This window comes from Balaenoptera acutorostrata, chromosome 6 (assembly GCF_949987535.1).
Source record: "Balaenoptera acutorostrata chromosome 6, mBalAcu1.1, whole genome shotgun sequence".
NCBI classification, from domain to species: domain Eukaryota; kingdom Metazoa; phylum Chordata; class Mammalia; order Artiodactyla; family Balaenopteridae; genus Balaenoptera; species Balaenoptera acutorostrata.
In genome coordinates, this window is record NC_080069.1 from 25223301 (window position 1) to 25245822 (window position 22522).

Genomic DNA, 22522 nt, shown 5'->3' on the forward strand with positions numbered 1-22522 from the left:
TGTGACTCATGGATCCACTCAATCATCTCAGCAGAGCCAGAAGTAGAGACGGGGTTATTCAGACAAGATCTCTGGAGGACTCTCTGTTTATGGCACAGTCTCATGACGTACATGGGAGACCCACAAGGTTTCTGAGAATGTTGTATCAGCAGAAACACGGTCAGCTTGGCCTGAAGGGACAGAGACAGGACAAAGTGAAAGAGTGCTGTTGAATTTCCAGAATTCTGTTGAATTTCCAGAGTTCTAAAGGACTGTTAAAGCTTCTTAGCTATAAGCATATGCTCCCCTTCAAGAAAAACGAAGAATTACTATAAGGGCAGAGCCATGGACTCAAGAGGTAGAAGCTGGAGGTGTAGGAGCAGAGACCTACCAATCTACCATAGGTGCAGAGGCCTATGGAGCTGTGTGCCCAGATGATGTAGCTTCATAACACAGAGAATTATTCTCTGGTCTTGAAACAAAATGAAACTGGCCCTGCTGGATTGCTAACTTTCTTGGGACTGAAGACTCCTTTATTCCTTGCATTTTCTCCCTTTTGGAATGGAAATGTCTATCCTATTCCTGTCCCACCCTTGTATTTTGTATGTGATCTTCTGGCTTTACAGGTCAATAGATGGAGAATTTTGTCGTTGGATGGGTTATACCTAGAGATTCATTCATATCTGATTTAGATGACTTAGATGATGAGATTTTGGACTTTTTGAACTGATTTAGATGAGGGTTGAAACTTGTGGAAATGTTGGAACGGAGCAAATGTATTTTGCATGTGGGACAGATGTGAATTGTGGGCCAGAGATTGGACTGTAGCTGAGATGAATGGTGGGCCCCCAAAGTACATGTCCATGTCATAATCTCTGGAACCTGTGAATATGGTCTTATTTGGAAAAAGTTTCTTTGCAGATATAATTAAATTAAGGCTCTTGAGATGACATCAGCCTGGATTATCAGGATGGGTCCTAAATCCAATGACAAGTGTGTGTAAAGAGACACATATAGGACAGAGAAGATCATGTGAATACAGAGGCAGAGATTGTAGTTGTGCAGTCACAAGCGAAAGAATGCCAGGAGCCACCAGAAGCTGGAAGAGACAAGGAAGGATTATTCCCCAGAGTCTTTGGAGGGAGTGCAGCCCTGTCGACAACTTGATTTTGGACTTCTGGCCTCCAGAACTGTGAGAGAATAAATTTTTGTTGTTTCAAGCCACCCAGTTTCTGATAATTTGTTATGGCAACCTTAGGAAAATAATACAGGGACCATGCAAGAGTGCAAAAGCCTGCAAGGTTCCACAGGGTACCCATTCCAGTGATCTATTGTAGCAGATAACTTCTACATAGCAACCAATCCCAAAGCAGTGGCTTAGGACAATAACAATCATTTGTCTTGCTCACAAATTTTGGGGTTGTCTGAGCTTAGCTAGACATTTTTCACTCAAAGTCTCTCAGGTGGTTGAACCAGAGGGTGATTAGAGCCAGGGTCATCTTGAAGGCAACTTCCCTTACGTGTCTGGCACCTGGACTGGTAAGACTCAAACAGCAGGGGGCTGGAGCAGGTGGGGTCACTTCGCCATCTCTTTTCCTGTGTATGAGGTACCCACATGATCTCTCCACATGGCAGCAGCAATCTACTGTAGAAGTTGTCACAAGGTACACCCAGATTCAAGCAAAGAGAACATAGACTCTACCTCTTGATGGGTGTGTCAAAGAATTTGCACACAGTACCCTTGACTCAATCTAGAGGAGATGGTGAGGTTCACCCCTTCGAATCGTCTTGCTCTGTGCGGCCAGGAAGCTCCAATATTTTACACCCCAGCAACCATCAGTCACCCACCCAGTAAAGGGCTGCCTGAGAAAACATGTTCTCAGATCCTTCCAGTTCTCCATGAGAGTAGGAAACATGGGTTCTGGCAGCCTGAAGGTAGGCCTCTGAAAATTGCAGGAGCTGGCTGTTGGGAGTGAATGCACCTGGGCGAGGCAGCGTGCGCAAGCGTGGTACTGGATCCCAGGGCACCAACATCATCGGGTACATAGTGGCAACTTCATGTGCAGTGCATAGTGCTGGTGCCATTTCACAGAATTTGGGAAAATCAGGATTACTCAGATAAATGGCACTGAGAAAAATGGTTATTCCTTTAGGAAAAAATAAAGGCCCATACCTCTCATCATACAAAAATATAATTTCCAGAATAATTAAAGAGCTAACTATGAACAACAAACTGAAGCATGGGAGGAAAACCTAAGTGTGGTGAAGATGGTCTTTCTAAGCAAGATACAAACCCACAGGCAATAAAGGAACAGACTGACACATTACATAAAAATTAAAATATAGGTATGACAAAAGACAATGTAAACAACTAGACAGAAATTGGGCAAAAATAATTGTCACATATGAAATAGGAAAATATAAGATATTCAGAATGCATAAAGAACTTCCATACATCCATTAGAAAGTGAAAAATAACTAATAGAAAACTGGGCAAAGAATATGAATTGATGATTCACAAACGGACTACAAATGTCAATAAACATATAAGAATAACCATGAATAATTTTACTTTCCAGCAGCATGGAAAGTAAAATTCAGTGGAGACATTTTATCTCCATTAAATTAAATTGGCCAAAAATTTTAAAAGATTGATAATATCCATCATGAGATAGAGTGTGAATACACTTTCAAACATTTAAAATTGGTTGAGCCATTCTGGAGAGCAGTATGGCAGTATTTATCGACATTAGCGTGCATATTGAGTAAAATTCGACTCTGAGGAAACTTGTCAGATATACCCCAACACGCACAGAAAGACAATAGGGCACATCAATGTTTACTGTAGCATTGTTTGTAACAGGTGAAAAAGTAGAAAAAACCTAAGTGTTCACCAATAGGAAAATGTTTAAATAAAACGGAAAGAGAAATACACATAACAAATTATTCCAATCAATAGGCTTCTTCGTTGATTAAAAACACAAGATTTATAGCCAAAAAAAGAATGGAAGAAAAGCAATTGTAGAACAGTATTGTCCCTATGCTCCCGGTTATATTGAAGAATTCCAACCGAAGTGTGTGTGCACACCACGTTGGGATACAGAGGCTCTTGAAGGTTCCACACCAAACTCCTATATGGCTTAACACCTGCAAATCCTTAGGCTAGGCTTTATACACAGTAAGTGCTATATAAGAGTTGTCTATTTTTTTTTACGATAATGCATTCCTGCATTACTTATGTAATTTAAAAGTAAAGAATATGTTTGCGATTGCATTAATAACTCCCTGCACCCAACTGCCTAACAAGCGCGAGGACCATTCATTAAAATCTCTCCATCCTGAGAGCCTAGCACGGGGTCTGGCACATAAGGGCCACGTTGTGAACACCTGCTGCGGGGACCAGCCTGCCGCTTCCCACCCCTCCCCGCACCCAAGCGAGACCTCAAGTTGACCTTCCACCCCGAAACTTTCCTCAGCCAGCGCAGCCACCGGCCGCCCAGTACGCAGGCGCGAGAAGGCGGGGCCCAACTCACGGCAGCCCCGCCTTCCGGGCGTGTAGACGTCACTGGACCGCGCCGCGCAATATCTGACGTGCCTGCGGCCCGCCTGCCGGAAGGAAACCCTGGCGGCTAACTATGGCGACGGTGGCGGAGCAGTGGGTGCTGGTGGAGATGGTCCAGGCGCTCTACGAGGTGAGCTTGGCGGCCCCAGGGGTCCACGACCACACCCAGCCCTGGGGAGGTGGGACGTTTTGTGTGGATTTTTGGTCTGAGGCCTGGGCAGGCCTGGCCCGGTTACGCCCGGACCCCCGGCGTCCCTCGCTGGAAAGGCTCATAGGCGCACCCATTTCCCAGTGGCGGAATGTAGGGAGGCACGGGCGGGAGCCGGAGCCGGGGGTCTCGTATTGCGCTGCTGCGAGCCCGGAGCCCTCTCCAGGTCCTGCCCGGATACAGGAGAGAGGCTAGTCAAAAACAAGAGTTGGGACTGATGGTAAAACGGAGTGATGAAAGTAGAGTGGAAAATCTCAGTCTGGAGAGGTCCCAGGGAAGACAGGTTCTCGGAACTGTGGAGCAGGGAATAGAGGAAAGAATTGTAATAAGTTGGACTTTGTTTTTGTTGGGACGTGGGGTTAGAAAGGAAGCCGAATGATTTAGGTATGTGAAATAGTTTGTCATTCTTCCCGCCTACGTCCCATCTTCTGTCTCGTAAAGATAAAATTATTTTAGTAAAAATTTAAAGAAAGACCAGTTCGGAGCTTTTTTGAAAGGCCAGCTGTTTCAAGTAGGTAAAATAATATGAAATTTAAATGTCAGTCTTGGAGAATGTTCATTCATTTGACATTTAGTGAGTTTCCATGCACTGTGCAATGGAACTTTCTGCGTGTTCTCTGAGCTGTTCAGTACAGTAGCCCACTAACCACATATGGCTGTTAAGCACTTGAAACGTGGCTAGTGCAACTGAGGGGCTGAATTTTTCATTTAATTTAATTTAGATGTGTATTGAAATAGTTGAATGATGCTAGTGACTACAGTATTGGACAGCAGAGATCTAGATGCTAGGAATAGTGCAATGAGGGAACAGGTAGAAGTCCCTGTGCTTACAGAGCTTACATTCACTTAAAGTGAATCTGTTTTCTTTTGATAATTTTCTTAAAACTTAATATAGCGTTTACTGGTAAGGGTGATGATGCAAGATGTATTATTGCAAAACCCATCAGGACTTTTTGAAAAAAAACAGTTAGGAGAGCAAATAGAGCTTAGGTGATGTCCAACCTTAGGTAGATTATAGTGACTAAGAAGAACCACTAAAATCTAAGATTTCTTTCTTAGAAATGAATAATTTCTACTATATGTTGTTGCTGCCTTTTTGAAGACTGCCCTTTGACTATGTAACTTCTCACACCCTGATATTGACCATGAGTGAGACTTGAGAGAAGGTCTCCTTGATGTAACATTTCCTAGGGAAGAAAAGAAGCCACATTTGTGATTTTTATTAATTCAGTAGACATTTCAACTTTTCTTAGGATTTCTTTGTGGAGTGGAATGTTTAGTGACTTGGACTTATGTTTGTCAACTATAATCCAATTATTGATAAAACCAAAAGGATTTTTTTAGTCGAGTCCTCATTCTTAAATGAATTATAGTCAGGAGGGATCAGCAAATTTTAAAAATAGTCTTAGATTTCTGGTTTTGCTTCTAATTTCTGTGCACAGTGTATGCAGAATTTGAGGAGTCTTGCTGTGTACCCATACATATGTAACATGTATGTAGTTTTAAAGTTATTTGTCCAATGACCTGAAAGTTTATTTATGAAATAGTCAGCAGTTTCCCTGGTCCCCGCTTCTGAACTTTTTTAACTATTGTGAATCATCATTGCTTTTTTTTTGTCTAATGTTTGAAAATAATTTGTATTTACGTTTCTAAATACCTCTTTTTTTTTAACATCTTTATTGGAGTATAATTGCTTTACAATGGTGTGTTAGTTTCTGCTTTATAACAAAGTGAATCAGCTGTACATGTACATATCTCTTCCCTCTTGCATAAATACCTCTTTTAAATGACTTTTCAATGACAACCTATTGGAATGTAGCACCCGATAACTGACTTATGGAGGTTTAGTTGATACCTGGAATCTTTTATATGCACTTACTGTATCTAGTTGTGTAAGACATAGAAGTCAGCCTGGCTTTTATCCTGGAAATGTTCAGTTGAAAAGAAGACCTGATGTGGATAATGTCATTAAAGTACCTTTGTGGATGTTGACATGGAACACACTACATACTTTCGGGGAACTGTGGTAGAAAAGAGACCTGCTATTTCTTTAAGCACTTATAAAGTCTTTTTTTCTCTGCCACGTTCCAAGGAGAATTTAAAGAGGCCTATTGGGGATACAGGAAATATAGTAAGTTGTGCAAAAGTCTTTGAGAATTATGGAAACTGGTGTCCAAATAATTCTCAATTTATCCATGGTATGTGGGGGTTGTAGAAGGCTTGTGAAGCTGTGAAATGTTTGTTACAGTCATTTCCCACCAGTAAAAATATAAATTACCTGAAGGATCTGATAGTTGATATTGTTTGACTATTGGAATTCTGTGTCAGATTTAATTTTAAAACTTAATTTTATTCCTAAAGATGTTTTTATTCCTAACGCTGCAGTTTTAGAGATTTTTCATGTAGGAGAAATTGCCTTCTGTTAGAAATGGGAAAAGGAATGAGTAGAAATGAAGTGCGCTTTGAAAGTAAATTTTAAGAAGTAATAAATAGGTTAAAGGTCATGGGAGCAGTATGTGCAAGTGAATTAAATTTTATGTGCAGGTTTTGGAAATGTTTATTTCACTTCTTGTTTTGCTTCTGTTTTTGACTGACTCCTAGGCTCCTGCTTATTATCTTATTTTGGAAGGAATTTTAATACTCTGGATAATCAGACTTCTTTTCTCTAAAACTTACAAGTTACAAGAACGATCTGATCTTACAGTCAAGGTAAGAAGTTAAATCTCTATTTTATTATTTGGTGTATGATTATAGTTGCTACATCTTTCGAAAAAGGACTTGTGGTGGCTCAACTATAAATGTTAAAAGATTTTCTGGAATGTAAGGAAATCAGGGTAAGCAAAATACGGGGAAGCCAGGGATAAAGTGAATACACAAAGGAGTACCATGTTACAGGCCTTTATACTTTGCTAGGAGTAAACAGCAGCCTGGGAACATACTAGATGCTGGATGGGAAGCATGGATGCATGCTGCATTTCAAATGTCCGTATACAAGAAAGATTACATGAGTTGCTCGGGAAAAGCACCACTATTCCTGAAGCCTGAATGAAAGTTTTCCCTGTAGTCTTTATAAAGGAAATTCAGAGTTAGAAAGAATCCTCCCCATCCCACTGCTCTCCACCTTCCCACCCCAAATCAAATTTTGATGTGTTCTGTATGGTAAGGGACCCAGCTCGAGCCCAAGCTAGGCAAACCTTAGGAAGCAGAAGTGTCGAGAAGACTTGCAGTCCTGCCCACTTCGAGTCTGTTAGTATGAGGGACCAAGGGGTTTGTGGCATCCCCTACCTTCTCACGCAGGTAGGAACGCTTAGTAACTGTGCCCCAGGTGTGAGAGGAAGAGCAGTTTTGACTGCAGTGTGGTTTCTGTAGCTTGGATTGTTTCCTTATCCAGCCTCTGTAGCAGTGTGCCAGAATACTACTTAGGGATACAGAGACGGTGAGAGATGTTTTCCCACAAAAATGCCTGAAACTTTGGTTCACAAGGCAGCATTGAGTGCGGCACAATGATGGAGCACAGCTCTTTTCTGGAGCATTCACAGAAGGAAGTGCAAGTGGAATGGAATTACAGCAATGTGGCAGTTGTTTCCCTGGTTTCACTGGCTGCCCCTGCTGTCCTGATCATTCATATTTGTCATGAGATGGTCAGGCAGTATCCCCCCTAGGGGATAAGGGATATGCAGCAGATGGTTCTTAGGGCAAATAAGTTTTGGAAACCTGGGTAAAGAAGACTAAAGAGGTGTCTCATTGCATGATTTCTTGTAACCTTTAATATGACAGTGGCTATCTGAACTGCTGTTTGGAGAACTGCCCTAAACTTGACCGTAGATCCGCAGCCCCGCCTGTGTTTTATGAATACCGTGTGAGGCGAGTGTGCCATAGGACACACCTCTGATGGTGTCGCAGCAGGATCGGGCTCTCCGGGCCAGAAGCCCTGTCGCTGCTCTTTTCCCTTGGTATTCAGGAACTCCACGTGAATGACCGTGAGGCCATGGAATAGATTTCTAGCCCAGCTTTTTAAGGGGTTGATCATTGCTAATATTCTTAGTTTAAGTTTAAACAAGTCAGTCCACACAAATATGCATTTTAAAAGAAGGATACTGAAACATAATTTTAGGATAACCCTCTAAAAGCAGAACTTACCTAGAGCAAGATTCAGTAATCACTGACATCTTACCCTAAAAGCTGTGGAAGAAAAAAAAAACTATATGAGTGTTTCTAAAGCTTAACTTATGGCAGCAAAGAAGAAATGCCCTTCTCAGTTTTATAGGTCTGCAGAGTCTCTTTTTTTATTATTAATTAATTTATTTATTTTATTTTTGGCTGCGTTGGGTCTTCGTTGCTGTGCGTGGGCTTGCTCTAGTTGCAGCGAGCGGGGGCTACTCTTCGTTGAGGTGCGCAGGCTTCTCATTATGGTGGCTTCCGTTGTTGCGGAGCACGGGCTCTAGGTGTGCGGGCTTCAGTAGTTGTGGCAGGCAGGCTCAGTAGCTGTGGCTCACGCGCTATAGGGTACAGCCTCAGTAGTTGTGGTGCACGGGCTTAGTTGCTCTGCAGCATGTGGAATCTTCCCGGACCAGGGCTTGAACCGATATCCCCTGCATTGGCAAGCAGATTCTTAACCACTGCACCACCAAGGAAGTCCCCTGCAGAGACTCTTGAATACCAGGCAATCTTGAGTTGATTCTCAAATCTGTCTCTGTGGTAGCAAGTGGACAGTATGCATGATACATACTTCAGGCTTGTTCAGGCTGCTGTTCTGTGCAGTCATTGGCAGAAATAGATGAGGAATTTATTGGCTGATTTATTCAGCCAGCATTTTTGAGTGCCTGAGCATCAGGTGAATATGCTCCTAGCCATGCCCTAGAATTGCCTATTAGGAGAAAAGTGCACAGAAGCATTTAACAGGAGTGTGAAAATAGAAGTATTGAGAGTGGGCCTATGTAAGGCAAGAATTACTGTGGCTGTCATGTTCATCAGGTGCCTCATCTCATCCTGTACATCCAGACTACATTTTCAAAATTACATTTTTTCTAGTTCAAGGAAGGACAAGAAACTCAAAATAGTCAAAATACTTGGAATGCATGAAATAACAGGTAAAAAGAGTAAAGTGGTTTTTTATGAGAAATTTCCAAACAACTAAATCCTATTACAATAATTATAAGAGAGTCTTTTGGTATATTTCAGTTACTTCTGAATCCTTGCCAATGGCTTGTAGAAACAGTGCTTTGTAGTCTAGTTGATCCCTTCCTGTGACAGTCATGCCTGTAAGAACTTAAGGCATGGCTGTCTGTCATATCTTGCAGTAGAGGCTGAGCTCCCTTACCTGCAGTCATGCCTCTCACCTTTGTGTTACAGACTTTTTGTTTTATCATCAGTAGCAGTTATACTTCCTACTTCCCACAGTGAAGAATCCTGAACATAGAAATACAGTTTTTAAGAAATTTCCAGTCAGCCACAAAGCTTCATGGAAAAAGAGCCTTTAGCCTGAGATAAGGAAAGAGGTGAGGGGTTAAGAGCACAAAACTCAATAGTGATTCTGTGTCATTTCCAGGCACAGCAGCTGGACGTGTGTGTCTAGCAGTGTGTTCATTATGATGGTTCCATTACAACAAACAGCTTAGATACCGCTAGAATTGCTGTCCAGTAATTAGCACTGCACTGTATTTTAACTGCTTTTCTCCTGTAGGAAAAGGAAGAATTGATTGAAGAGTGGCAACCAGAACCTCTTGTTCCTCCTGTCTCAAAAGACCATCCTGCTCTCAACTACAACATCGTTTCAGGGTAAATTGTTTTTGCTAGTCAAGGGCTTATATTTGGTTTCCTGTAGGTAAACTCAACAAAGTATACAGTGGTTTATATAGTATTCCTTTTTTAACTGAAATAAGATTTTTAGAAATTTCTGGAGATCAGAAACTGCTTTTTAATAGTCTCCAATTTGGGTTTCTGAGTTTGTCCCTTTTTAAAAAAATATATATATATATTTTTTTAAAGTAATACACACATGTAATATTTCAAATGGGAAGACAGTTAAAATGAAAAACAGCATTCCTACTTTTCCCACCTGGATTGTTTCTGATTTTAGATCTGTTGAAGGTTACCTTCATAGCTAGATATTAACAGTATGCTTACACTACTGTTTCTTGATTGATTAATGATAGGCAGTGCCTGTTGACTTTCACTATATGAATTATGAAACTTCAGCTCACTTATGCTACCTACCTCCTGGCTTCCAATGTTTTATTTATTTTTATTTTTATTTCTTAAATTTAAGTATACAGAAAATATCAGGCACATATGTATCTACCACCCAGAAGTAATAGGTATTAACATTTTGCTCTCTTTACTTTAAATCTATTTTTTAAAAGAAATAAAACATTAGAAATGCAGTTGACCCTTGAACAGTATGGGGGTTAGGGGCCCTGACCCTCTGGGCAGTCAAAAACCTGCATATAAATTAGAGTCAGCCCTCCAGATACCCAGTTCCTCCAGATATGTGGTTCTACATCCATGGATTCAAGCAACTGTGGATCATGTAGTACAGTAGTATCTACTGTTGAAAAAATCTGTGTATAAGTGGACCTGCACAGTTCAAACCCATGTTGTTCAGGGGTCAAGTGTATCACTAAAGAAATCCCTTCCCATCTATCACTTACTCTTGCCTCCCAGGCAAGATAACCACCATCTTGAAGTTGGTAGATGTTTTTCCTTTGCTTATATTTATACTTTTGCCACAGCATGCCTGTTGCCATGAAAGTGTTTAGTATTCTATTTAAAAATATGATGTAGGATAGTCTCCTGAGTATGTCCTTCTACTTCTGGTCTGATGTGAGAGAGGCTTGTATTCTTCACTTTCGCGAATTTCTTTGGTCTCATGAAAGTTTTACTTGTCCTGAAATCAGACTTAACCAATCATTAATGTTATGGTTATAAAATCCTTCCTACCACAAAGGTCTAATTTGCCTGTTTTCCATATGACAGGTAGTTGTCCCAACATTATTAGTTGAATAGTCCATTTTTTACCTACTGATTGGAAATTTCCCTTCTTTCATATGTCAAGTTCCCTTATAAAGGATCTGTTTCTGGCTTTATTTCTATTCTTTTGGTATATTTATCTCTCCCTGTGCCAGAACCTCGCTTATACCACAGCTTAATAATAGGCCTTGACTAGAGTGAGTCCTTCACCTCCTTGTTCTTCACAATTGTCTAGGCTATCCTTGACTCTTCACTATGAGTTTAGGTTTAGCTGCTCAGATTTGACCAGAAAATGGGTTTGGGTTTGTGACTAGTAATGCATTGAATTTATGGATTAATTTGGAGAGAATTGGTATATTGCTAATACTGAATCTCTTCACCACGTACCTTGTGTGTCACTTGTATACTTAGGTCTTTTATGTCTCTGAGAGAAGTTACATAACGTTCTTCATAAAGATTTTGCTTACCTTTTTTTTTCCTACTTTTTATTTGGAAATAATAGTAGATTCACATGCAGTTGTAAGAAATAATACAGAGAGATTTCATATACCCTTCATCAGTTTCCCCCAATGGTAACATCTTGCTTAACTATAGTACAGTATCACAACCAGGAAATTAACATTGCATATCTTTTAATAGCTTCGTCTCTGGGTTCCAAAGAGTTTTCACTTCTGTCATGAGGCATCATTTTCTTCTTGTTTCTGTGTTATTGCATTGGCTAGGATACCTACCATGCAGTGTTGAATAGGAGTGGTAACAAGGGCCTCTGTATCTTGTTCCGGATGGCTTTTAAGGGATAACCTGTATGGTGTTATAGGCCTTCCTTTCTCTTCCTAGTTTGCTAAGGGAACTTTTTGTTAGTTTTAAAGTCAGTGTTAAATTTTATTAATTTTTTTTTTTTATTTATTGAGATGGTTGTGACTTTTCTCCTCTAATCCATTGCTATATTAAATTGTACTGATCGATGTTTTTTACATTAATTAAGCATATACATAAATTTTTATGAGAAAAATTGCAAGCAACCATGCCACTCATCCTCACCCCAGATCTCAGCTCTGTAGACTTGCAGAAAGATGGGAGATTTACTCTCCGGAAAGGCTAAATATCAATTGAAAGTCCTAAGAATGTGTGAGGAGGCGGGTGCCATTCTAGAACAGAAAGCAAGTATATAGTGAATAATGGGATGCTAATCCCGTTTCCTCCAACTCAGCTTTCAGAACGTTGGCAACCAGATTTATCTCCTCATATACACCTCACTGGAGGATTCCTCTCTGGTGAAACTCCAAGTCAAGAGAATAAAAATAGAAAATTTTGAGTTTGGGGTCTCCACAGATGAATAAACAAGTCTGTGTCTCATTATCATAGAGTGAAGCCCACCATTTACAAAGAAGCCAAGCCCATTTACACAGTGCTTGCAATTAGCATTTCAGTGTCTTACTCTTAAAAATGTGTGGACAACCTTAAATTATGGTCCATTGATTTTCAACAGAATGCTGAGACAATTCAGTAGGGAAAGAATACTCTTTTTAACAGATTGTGATGGGACAACGGGATATACACATGTAAAAGAATGATGATGGACCCTGACCTCACACCATGTGTAAAAATTAGCTCAAAATTAATCATGGGCTTAAATTTAAGAGCAAAAACTATAAGTTCTTAGTTTAGAAGAAAGAAAACAAAAGAGTAAATCTTCATAATCTTGGATTGGCCAGAGATTTTTAGATATGACACAAAAGCACAAGCAGCAAAAGAAGAAATAGACAAACTGGACTTCATTAAAATTAAAAACATTTGTGCTTCAAAGTCCACTACTAGAGAAATGATACAAAACCCCACAAAATGGAAGAAAATATTTTCAAGTCATATATTTGTTAAGGGGCTAGTATCCAAAATATTAAATATATAAAAAGAACTCTTACAACTCAGTGATAAACCCTATTTAAGCGTGACTATTTGGTTAATTTTTATTAATTGTTGGATTTTTTTTTTTTTTGGCTAATATTTGGTATTTTTAGCATCAGTATTGAAAAATGAGTTTAGTCTTTTTCTTTTCCCTTACTGTGCTGGCCCAGCTTTGGTATCAGACGTATATTAGTCTTACAGTTTTCCGGGCAACATTATTTGTGTTTGTTCTGTTGAGCATAGATTTTTAATCATGAATTTAATGTCTTCAGTGAGTTTTTAAAGCTGTTCATATTTCCTTTTTGAGTAAGTTTTTGTTACTGCCATTTAGTAATTGTTCATTTCTTCTTTTGTTTTCAAATGCATTGGCATGAAGTAGTTCATAGAAGTAGTGCATGAAGTAGTTCATAGAAGTAGTTCATAGTAGCTCCTTTCATATTACTTCTTCTGCCCTGGGTCCTGGAGTGTTTGAGATTTTGTGTGCAGTCTCTGTTTCCCACAGCACTCTGGCTCTCCCTAGAGGAAGCTCCACTGACCTTCAAAACCAAATGTTTGGGACTTCCCTGGTGGTCCAGTACGAATCCACCTTACAGTGCAGGGGACCCGGGTTCAATCTCTGGTCAGGGAACTAAGATCCCCCATGCAGTGTTGCAACTAAGCCCATGCACCACAACTACACCGAGCCCATGTGCCTCAACCAGAGAGCCCACGTGCTGCCAACTACAGAGCCCACGCGCTCTGGAACCCCTGCGCCACAACTACAGAGCCCACACACCCCAGAGCCTGCACGCCACAACTAGAGAAGAGAAAACCTGCACACCACAACTAGAGAGAAGCCCACGTGCCACAACGAAAAATCCCGCATGCCTCAATGAAGATCCTGCATGCCTCAACTAAGACCCGGTGCAGCCAAAAAATAAATAAAATAAGTAAATAAATAATAAATTTTTTTAAAAAACGCAAATGTTCTGGGGGTTCATCTTCCTGGTGCAGGACATCCAGGCTGGGGAAGCTCTTGTCGGGCTCAGACCCCTCACTCCTTGGGAAGGGCTTCTGCAAGTGTAATTATTCTCCCGTTTGTGGATCACCTACCTGCGGGTGTCGGTCTTGACTATACCATGTCTGCACCTCGCCTACCCATCTCATTGTGATTCCTTCTTTATATCTTTAGTTGTGGAAGATCTTGTCTGCTAGTCTTCAGGTCATTCTCATTGATAGCTGCTCTGTAAATAATTGTAATTTTGGTGTGCCCATGGGAGGAGGTGAGCTCAGGGTCTTCCTAGTCTGCCATCTTGGCCACTCCCAATGCAATAAATTATTATTTATTTATTTATTTTTGGCTGCGTTGGGCCTTCGATGGTGCACGCGGGCTTTCTCTAGTTGTGGCAAGCAGGGACTACTCTTCGTTGTGGTGCACAAGCTTCTTGCTGTGGTGGCTGCTCTTGTTGAGGGCTCTAGGCGCACAGGCTTCAGTAGTTGCAGCATGTGGGCTCAGTAGTTGCAGCACACGGGCCCTAGAGCGTGCAGCTTCAGTAGTTGCGGTGCGTGGGCTCAGTAGTTGTGGCTCGAAGCCTCTAGAGCGCAGGCTCAGTAATTGTGGAGCACGGGCTTAGTTGTTCTGTGGCATGTGGGATCTTCCCCGACCAGGGATCAAACCTGTGTCCTCTTCATTGGCAGGTGCATTCTTAACCACTACACCACCAGGGAAGTCCCAATACATTATTTTTTAATTAAGGTGTGTACATTGTTTTTGAGACATAATGCTGCTGTACACTTAATAGACTACAGTATGGAGTAAACATAGGTGTGTACATTGTTTTTTAGACATAATGCTGCTGTACACTTAATAGACTACAGTATGGAGTAAACATAACTTTTACATGCACTGGGAAACCAAAAAATTCATGTGGTTCTCTTGATTGCTATACTTGCTTCATTGCGGTGGTCTGGAACTGACCCCGCAGTATCTCTGAGGTGTTCCTGTATACACAGTTTTCTTGAGTTCTGGATTCTTTCATTCGTCCGGTTGTCTGTTCTCCCTCAAGTGCCAAACCTGTTGTTAATGGGGGTCTGTAGTATTTGTTTCTTTCTGGTAAAGCACCATTGTCCTATTTCTAAGTTCACTTATGTAATTACTGACTCTCACTAATAGTGTGGTTGTGGGTTTTGGCTGGGAAGGGTTTTATTTTCCCTCCTTTGACTCTTCTGAAGCCTTGCTGTGGAGACGTCTTTCTGTATCGGTTTTATTTGCCTCTGTGAGCAACTTTGAAGTGTCTTCAGCTCCAGTATTCCTGTGTTAAGTGCCCTGTCTGGCTTGCTGCTGCAAGCCTGCATGGGGCACAGGTGTTAGCCTTCCACTTCTCATGGAAACTGTTCTCCTTTCCTGCCCCATGTGCTAGGCAGAAACAAGGTGTCTGCATCCCTACGTCATGCTGGCAGCTTATCGACTCTGGTCAGGGGCTTTGGGTGTACTTATTCCTGATAGTTTGATTTCTCTGTGTGTCACAGTTTTTGTAGAATGGCTTCAACTTTCACAGCAGCAACTGTTAGTACAGACTTGTCTATGTGGATATTTTGTTTTTTCATCTTTTTGTGGGTGCCAACACCTCCACATCAGGGAGGACTTACAAAACTGAAGAAGTCCTGGGAAGTGGGAAACTAAATAACAGTGGATTATTTGAAAGAGAAGAAGCTCTTGAAGCAATAGGAAAAAGGAAGAAAATATGTAATGAACACCTCTTATAATGACAAGTTGAGAGATGAAGTAATTGAGGCTTATGCAGGCCAGGTAACATCCCTGAGTTTCTGAAGTGGTCAGTAGCCATAATACTGATGGGATCTGCCTGACTCCACAACCATGTTCTTTTCACCGAGTCTTGTGTGAGTTCATCTGCTTTTGTGAATTTACTTCAAGTAGTCATTCTTTTCCTTCCCTGGTTTCCCAGCATCTTTCGTTATTTTTCTCATAGAAAACCAGTTCTGTTAAAACATACCAGTGAGAGTGGTGTTCCCCCGTCTTTTCTGACCACAGTGCATTTTACAGAGCAGCCCAGTGCACAGAGCAATGCGTGTGTAGAACAGTTCCGTGCCACCGTCCTTTCCCTGGCCCTGTTGGTGCATTTCCATTCCGTCCTATTCTTATGGTTTACTTTAGGTGAAATAGGCTGGCTGTGACTAAGTGAATTGATCTCACAACCCTTTAATAGCTCATGTCCCATAGTTTGGCCAGTGTTTTTGAAGCATGACTTAAAGCTAGAGTATTTGTCAGCAGAGGACATAATAGGTTGTCTCCTCAAGAGCCCATCTCTTGTCTCAGCTGAACTCAATCCATGCTTCTCCTATGCAACTGGCCACTCTATTTTCCCCCCTTTTTGGATGAGGGGGATTCCTTTTAAATGGTATTCCAGCATTAACTTTAGAAATTGGGAACAGCGCTTACTTCTTATTTTGGTGGCTTCCTGTAGGTAACATGTAATTTTTTTTAATATTTATTTATTTTTATTTATTTATTTATTTTGGCTACGCCGGGTCTTAGTTGCTGCATGCGGACTTCTTAGTTGCTGCATGCAGACTTCTTAGTTGCAGCGTGCATGCGTGATCTAGTTCCCCACCAGGGATCAAACCCAGGCCCGCTGCATCGCGAACGCAGAGTCTTACCCACTGGACCACCGGGGACGTCCTAGTAACATGTATTTTTAAACCACTTAACTGTAAGATTGTTGCTTGCTCTGCCTCTTCATACCTTTGATCTTGATCTTTTTATGTTTCCTCCCTGTGTGTCTCATTCCAGGTACTTTATTTAGCAGCTTCTTTCTTAAGTGAGTTTTAGAGCTAAAGCAGCGGTGTGCCAGTAATCTAGGCGCCGTGGACTTCTAGCTCACTTCTTTATCTGAGTAGTGCGGGGCGACCTATTAAGAGTAGAGCTGATGACCGAGTGTCTGACTTTTAATATGCTACTGTCTAATTCTACTTCTTAAGAATAAAAAGAGAGAGAGGAGGCTAGAGTGCAAACAGAGTAGAATGGCAACACTTGGGTGTCCTGTCGCCTTCCCTCTTCTGGACAGCTGATAATGTGTGTCCTGTAACAAGAATGACTGCTGAAGTATACCACTCTTGTCTCTTTCCCCAGCCCTCCAAGCCATAACATTGTGGTGAATGGAAAAGAATGTATAAACTTTGCCTCATTCAATTTTCTTGGACTGTTGGATAACCCTAGGCTCAAGATAAGTAGCACATATGCTGAAGTGGACAGATAACATGACTGACATAAGCATCTGGACATAAAATAAGAGACAAATGCAGAATATCAGAAAGGGCTGTGTAAGTACTTACTCTTTATTCTTTAGTGACAGAGCTGTAACCTAGTTTTCAACAAAGGGAGGCAAGGGTGTCCTAATGTGGCTTAGTGTTGGGTGACAACCAGAGAACTATATGAACCAGACCCAGGTAATAGTTGGAGATGTATCTAGGAAATTGCTTCATCTCCGGTTGGGATTGTGGGCCAGTAAACATTTTTTGAGGAAAGACCTATGCCCACAAATGCCAGAAAGTGCGAATGCATTGAGTTAACCAGGTTTTAATGATCAAGCTAATATAACTTTTCCATGTTTTAAGTCGTATACCTAAGTCTTCCCACCCCTCTTTTCTTTATATCCTGTTAGAATGGTCTTAGTACTAAGAAAGGGAAAGCCAGGGTACTGGGGAGCTATGTGGGTTAAAGAATAGGAAATGTCATTTTTAAACTGTCGAAGATATATTATTACAGTCTAATTTTTTTTTTTTTACTTTCACGAAGGCGGCAGCTTTGGCATCTCTAAAGAAGTGTGGTGTGGGAACTTGTGGACCTAGAGGATTTTAGGGCACATTTGGTATGTTTTCTGTCATATTTTTCAGACTCCTGCTTTCAAGAATTAAGATTCAGTTTGATTTCAGAACTCCTTGGAAAAGGTATCCTTAATGAGTTGTGGTAATAAGCTGGCGAACTTTCTAGATTTTGTGTTTGAGATCATTGGTAGGAGCTGCACTGGTCTGGGGCTGACTGTCCCTGTGGAGAAGAGCCATAGGTACCTAAGGCACACTGTCTCAGTAGGGCGAAGCCCGAGCTCTTGCTGCATTTGCCCCAGGAGACAGTGGTGTGAGGAAACTGTTTCTGCCGGGCATGACAGTTGTAAGGGGAGGCGTCCGGCTGTGAGTGGCTCTGCTCTTGGTAGTCGTGCAGGAGCCCAGATTCTCCCTGTCTCGTTGCTCTAGGCCTGAGGGCACCATCTTTGTCTGTGTGGCCGAAGCCAGGTGATGAGTATGGGGGAGCAGGCGTGCAGGGCATGGGTACCTGTTCAGGTGGGCGGGTGGGGTTGCTCATCATTCTGCCCACATTCTGTTGGTGAGAACATAACCCAGGTCACGTCTCCCAGCAGAGGGGCTGGAAAGTTGCTCTAGCTGGGCGGCCACCACGTGCCGGGAGGAAAGTGAGAACGGATTTGGGGGATGGGGCAGGTCATACACTGTGTAGCCCTTTTCTTTCTGGAATGAAGACAAAGGATCATTGATTTCCTTGTGTGTGAATGACCTGGAGATGGGCTAACTACATATTAGGATGAGAGTGTGATTTCAAACACTATGAACTCCCTAAATCAGAGTCATCAAAGAAGACCCTGGAATTTTTATGGTGGTTTTTTATTAAACGTATATTGTTCTTTGCTTCTGAAAATTTCAAAAATGTTGTTAAATAATTTTCCAAATGAGTGTATTACTGGAAATAACATTCTGGTTTACAAAATGTCAGAGGGTAGGGACAATGGGGCCAGGGAAGTCTCTTTTGTCTTCTCTACTTATTTTCATTTCTGGGTCTTTGTTGTTTTCACTTTAACAGTTAAGATGTTTTTATTTAAGGGAGCACCTTTCTTTATCCCTTAGCTAATTTAGTGGTTAAATTATTTTTATTGGAAACAGATGATGGGAGTTGGTGTCCAAGAATCCTACAGCTGGAAAGGATCTTTAAAATCTTGTATTCCAGCATCCCAGCTAGTCAGAAGAATAGAAAGCTCAGAGAGGTTAAGTGACTTCCTCATGGTCACATAGCTAATTAATTTCAGCCCTAAAACTAGAAAATAAGTATTCTGATTTGCAATATTAATGGCAAGCTCAAAGACTTAAAAGAGCTCAGATCAGAGGCTCCCTCTTTCCTCTAGCCTAGTGCAAACATGATTTGTTTGCCTGCTTTTTATTGGTAGGGTATTATTTCCTTCATAAGAATTAGAAAACCAGAAAAGGCATTTTTTTTACAGGGTTGTTTGTTGTAATCTGATCAACAAGGCTTTCTTTCCATGATCTGCTTGCGGGGTAAAGAAATTTTTTCTTGAAAGCCTCTCTTTCTAGTAGATTTTATTTGCATGTGTGGCCTTGGCTCTTGCTCGGGAGTTAAATCTGAGAAGACCGATAAGAGATTTATTGCTAAATTTAGTGGAAAAAAAGTTTCAAATCTTCAAGACCAGTTTTCCCAGAGCTATGGAAATATGTTGTTTTAATTGCCCAGTCAATTTTTCATTTGGATCACCTGAAATATGTGTAATAGGATGCTGTGTGCCTCTAAACTTGGGGGGGTCGTTAAATTAATGATTTAAAAATTTTTTAATTTAAATATAGTTGACATACAATATTACGTTAGTTTCAGGTATACTGTATAGTGATTTGACATGCATGCATTATGAAATGATCACCATGGTAAGTCTAGTAACTGTCTGTCCCCAAAGTTATTACAATATTTTTGGCCATATTCCTTATGCTGTATGTTACATCACCATTGCTTATTTATTTTATAACTGGAGCTTTGTACCTCTTAATCCCCTACACCTAATTTTCCCCACCCCTGATCCCCTTTCCCTCTGGCAACCACCCCTTTGTTCTGTGTATCTATGAGTCTGTTTTCATTTTGTTTTATTTTGTTTGTTTTGTTTTTTAGATTCTACATATTAGTGAGATCATATGCTATTTATCTTTCTCCAACTTATTTCACTTTTCATAAAACCCTCTTGATCCATCCTAAATTAATTTTCTTGATGGAATAATTCAATGCATGATATAAACCTCAAAGATTTAAAGAGATAGTGAAGTCTTCTCCCCACTGCCATTCCGCCCCCAAAAAAGCCAGCTGCTATCAGTAGTTTCTTGTTCATTCTTCCAGGCTTTTTTTAGTGTGTGCAAACCACTTCCATACATTTTCCCCCCCGTTTTACAAAAATGGTAGCATACCACATACATGTGGTGTGCTGTTCAAGTGCGTTTTAAATTTAAATTGGATTTCATCGTTCAAGCGTCTGAATGGGCCACCAGAGTCAATATAATGAACACGTAATTGTGTATTAGCTACTCTGAACTACATTATTGGTCACTGTGTCATCCTTATCCTAATGTAGTTGAAGGTTCAAACAGACTGTGGTATCTGGACAAAGGTTGAAGGTTAATTGGCAGTGTGATGGTTTTGTAATAAGACACCAGACCTACAGCTTGGAGTAATGTGTATTGTTTTTTGAGTACATTGTCCTTCCTGTAAACTTGTTTTGTTCCTTTTCAGCAGTTGCCCATGCTTGCTTATCATCTTTTTTCCTTTCTTTATGTGTATATCGTATGTATTTTTACTTGGTTTTCCAACAGGGTATTTTCTGTGTTTTTCCTTATTCTGGAACTAATCACTTAAATTACTGTAGTTGTGTTAAATTACCTTGAAATTTCAGTGTTAGATAAGTTCAAGAAGCTACTTGAGGTCAGCTAAGGCTATATTTTAAATCTCTAAAATACCCTTGGGACTTCCCTGGTGGCGCAGTGGTTAAGAATCTGCCTGCTAATGCAGGGGACACAGGTTCGAGCCCTGGTCCAGGAAGATCCCACATGCCACGGAGCAACTAAGCCTGTGTGCCATGACTACTGAAGCCCGTGCACCACAACTACTGAAGCCCGCGTGCCTAGAGCCTGTGCTCTGCAACAAAGAGTAGCCCCCACTCGCCACAACTAGAGAAAGCCTGCGCACAACAACGAAGACCCAACGCAGCCAAAAATAAATAAATAAATTTATTTTAAAAATAAAAAAAAATAAAATACCCTCTATAATTAAAGTATTCTGAATATTTAGGGTACATTTGCCCTTTGTACTGAGCATTAAAGCAGAAGTGAACTTCCCTTTCCTCTCATTTTAGTAGCTTACATGTGAGGCTAGGGTCTCTTTCCCAGGCCCACCAAAAGGTTGCTTTTGATTTTGGCTTTTTCTTTTCCTGGAAGTACTAATATCACTCAGGCATCTATTTTCAGTGATGAAAATGCTCCCTCTTTTAGCTCTTTTCTCAACTTTTCAGATAGTGAATGAAAATCACTTATTGGAAAAGTAAATTTCCTTATTAAAACATTTTCTGTTTATTATTTCATAGTAACATATTAGATGATACTAGATGATTAACACAGAAAAAGAAAATTGACAGTTGAATTAAAATTCTTCTAGTTTCTGAGGCTAAATGTTCTCCTGCCTCCTGAAGGCCCAGCAGGTTCTTAAAATAGTCTTGTGAGGACTGTGTGGATCCGAAGTTTTCCACCTTCTCATCTTATTGTTTTAATGTGTAGTTTAGAATCAGTCAAGTGATTTTATCAGGTTGTAGAGCCTTCCTTTCCTCTAAGGCTAATGGGGCCCCTGTGCACTTTGATGGTTTCTCTTGTTGAACCTCTCTGATTGTTTTGTTTGTAATGCATTCAGATCTCATTTACATGTGGTTTATCCCTGTGCCTAGGATCTGCTTTGCATACATGATGCCTTCTTGACTCTTTGGTCTTACACCAAATCAAAAGACAATTAGTGGCATAGTTTCATGGTGAGAGATAGTGGCATGTAATTGTGTTCTAGAGCCAATAGTAAACAATTGTTCATTTGTTTATTTTAAAAAATATTTTCTCTCTGTTGTAGGACCATGACTGCATGTTTTAGTAGGAAGGGCATTTGGTCATAAAATTCCTAGATCTGCCATTTCTTCCTACCAGTCATGGAATTGTAGTTTTCGCAGTGTAGTCAGGGAATGATCTTAGTTGCACAACTTAGAACATTTTGGTAAGAATCACATAAGATACCGTATGTGAAAACATTCTGGAAAACATTCAGCACTGTTTTTAATGTTCTAATGAATACATAGGTGATATTTGTACTTTTAAGAAAATTGTCCAAGTCTCAAGGGATTTAAAAAAAGTATGTAACACAAAAATATGGAGATTTTAAGAGAAAATATAGTTGGTTGTTTTTAAACTGTTCTAAAGTTGGGTATTTCATAGTCTTTCCTCTGAAAAACAATCAAGAAGGCCATAATACCTCCTTTTATTCTGATAAATAGGAACTTGAACAAGTGGCTTTAATATAAGATAGTCCTTAAATATCCAGGATTTGGATAACTTAATCAGCAGATAGCGTACCTTTTTTCCTTCTAAAAGATTACTTTTTTTTATTCTACAAATATTGAGTTAATTGAACAAACACCAGCATGTTGCTTTTTTGATGCCAGACATCGTTCTGAGTGTTTTATAAGCATTCTCTTGCGGTTCTCCTAACAATCCTTTGAGGCAGGTAGAACTGTTAACCATTTGACAGGGGAAGGACCTGAGAGGCACAGAGCAGTTTTGGGCCTGTCCCTGGTTCACACCTGGCAATGAGGGAGCCCAGATCTGAACCCCCTGTGATGACTGCCATGGCCAGGCCTTGTGTTTGGTGTGGGGCATCCTGCCCTGGCCTTGCCTCCCATCTGTTACGTTCTGGTGAGGGAGCAGGTGCCAGAAAGGGCAGCAAGTGCTGAGAAGACACAGAGGCTTTCTGGTCACCTTCCTCCGTGGCCTCTTGCCTACCATATTGGTTCCTAACAGTGAATGAGAGAATG

The 22522-nt window shown here is 40.7% G+C and overlaps 1 pseudogene; it reads left to right on the forward strand.

Annotated features, from left to right (window-relative positions):
* The first annotated feature begins 3395 nt into the window (after positions 1-3395).
* The window catches only part of LOC130708343 (serine palmitoyltransferase 1-like), a 55532-nt pseudogene continuing 36405 nt past the window's right edge, over positions 3396-22522 (forward strand).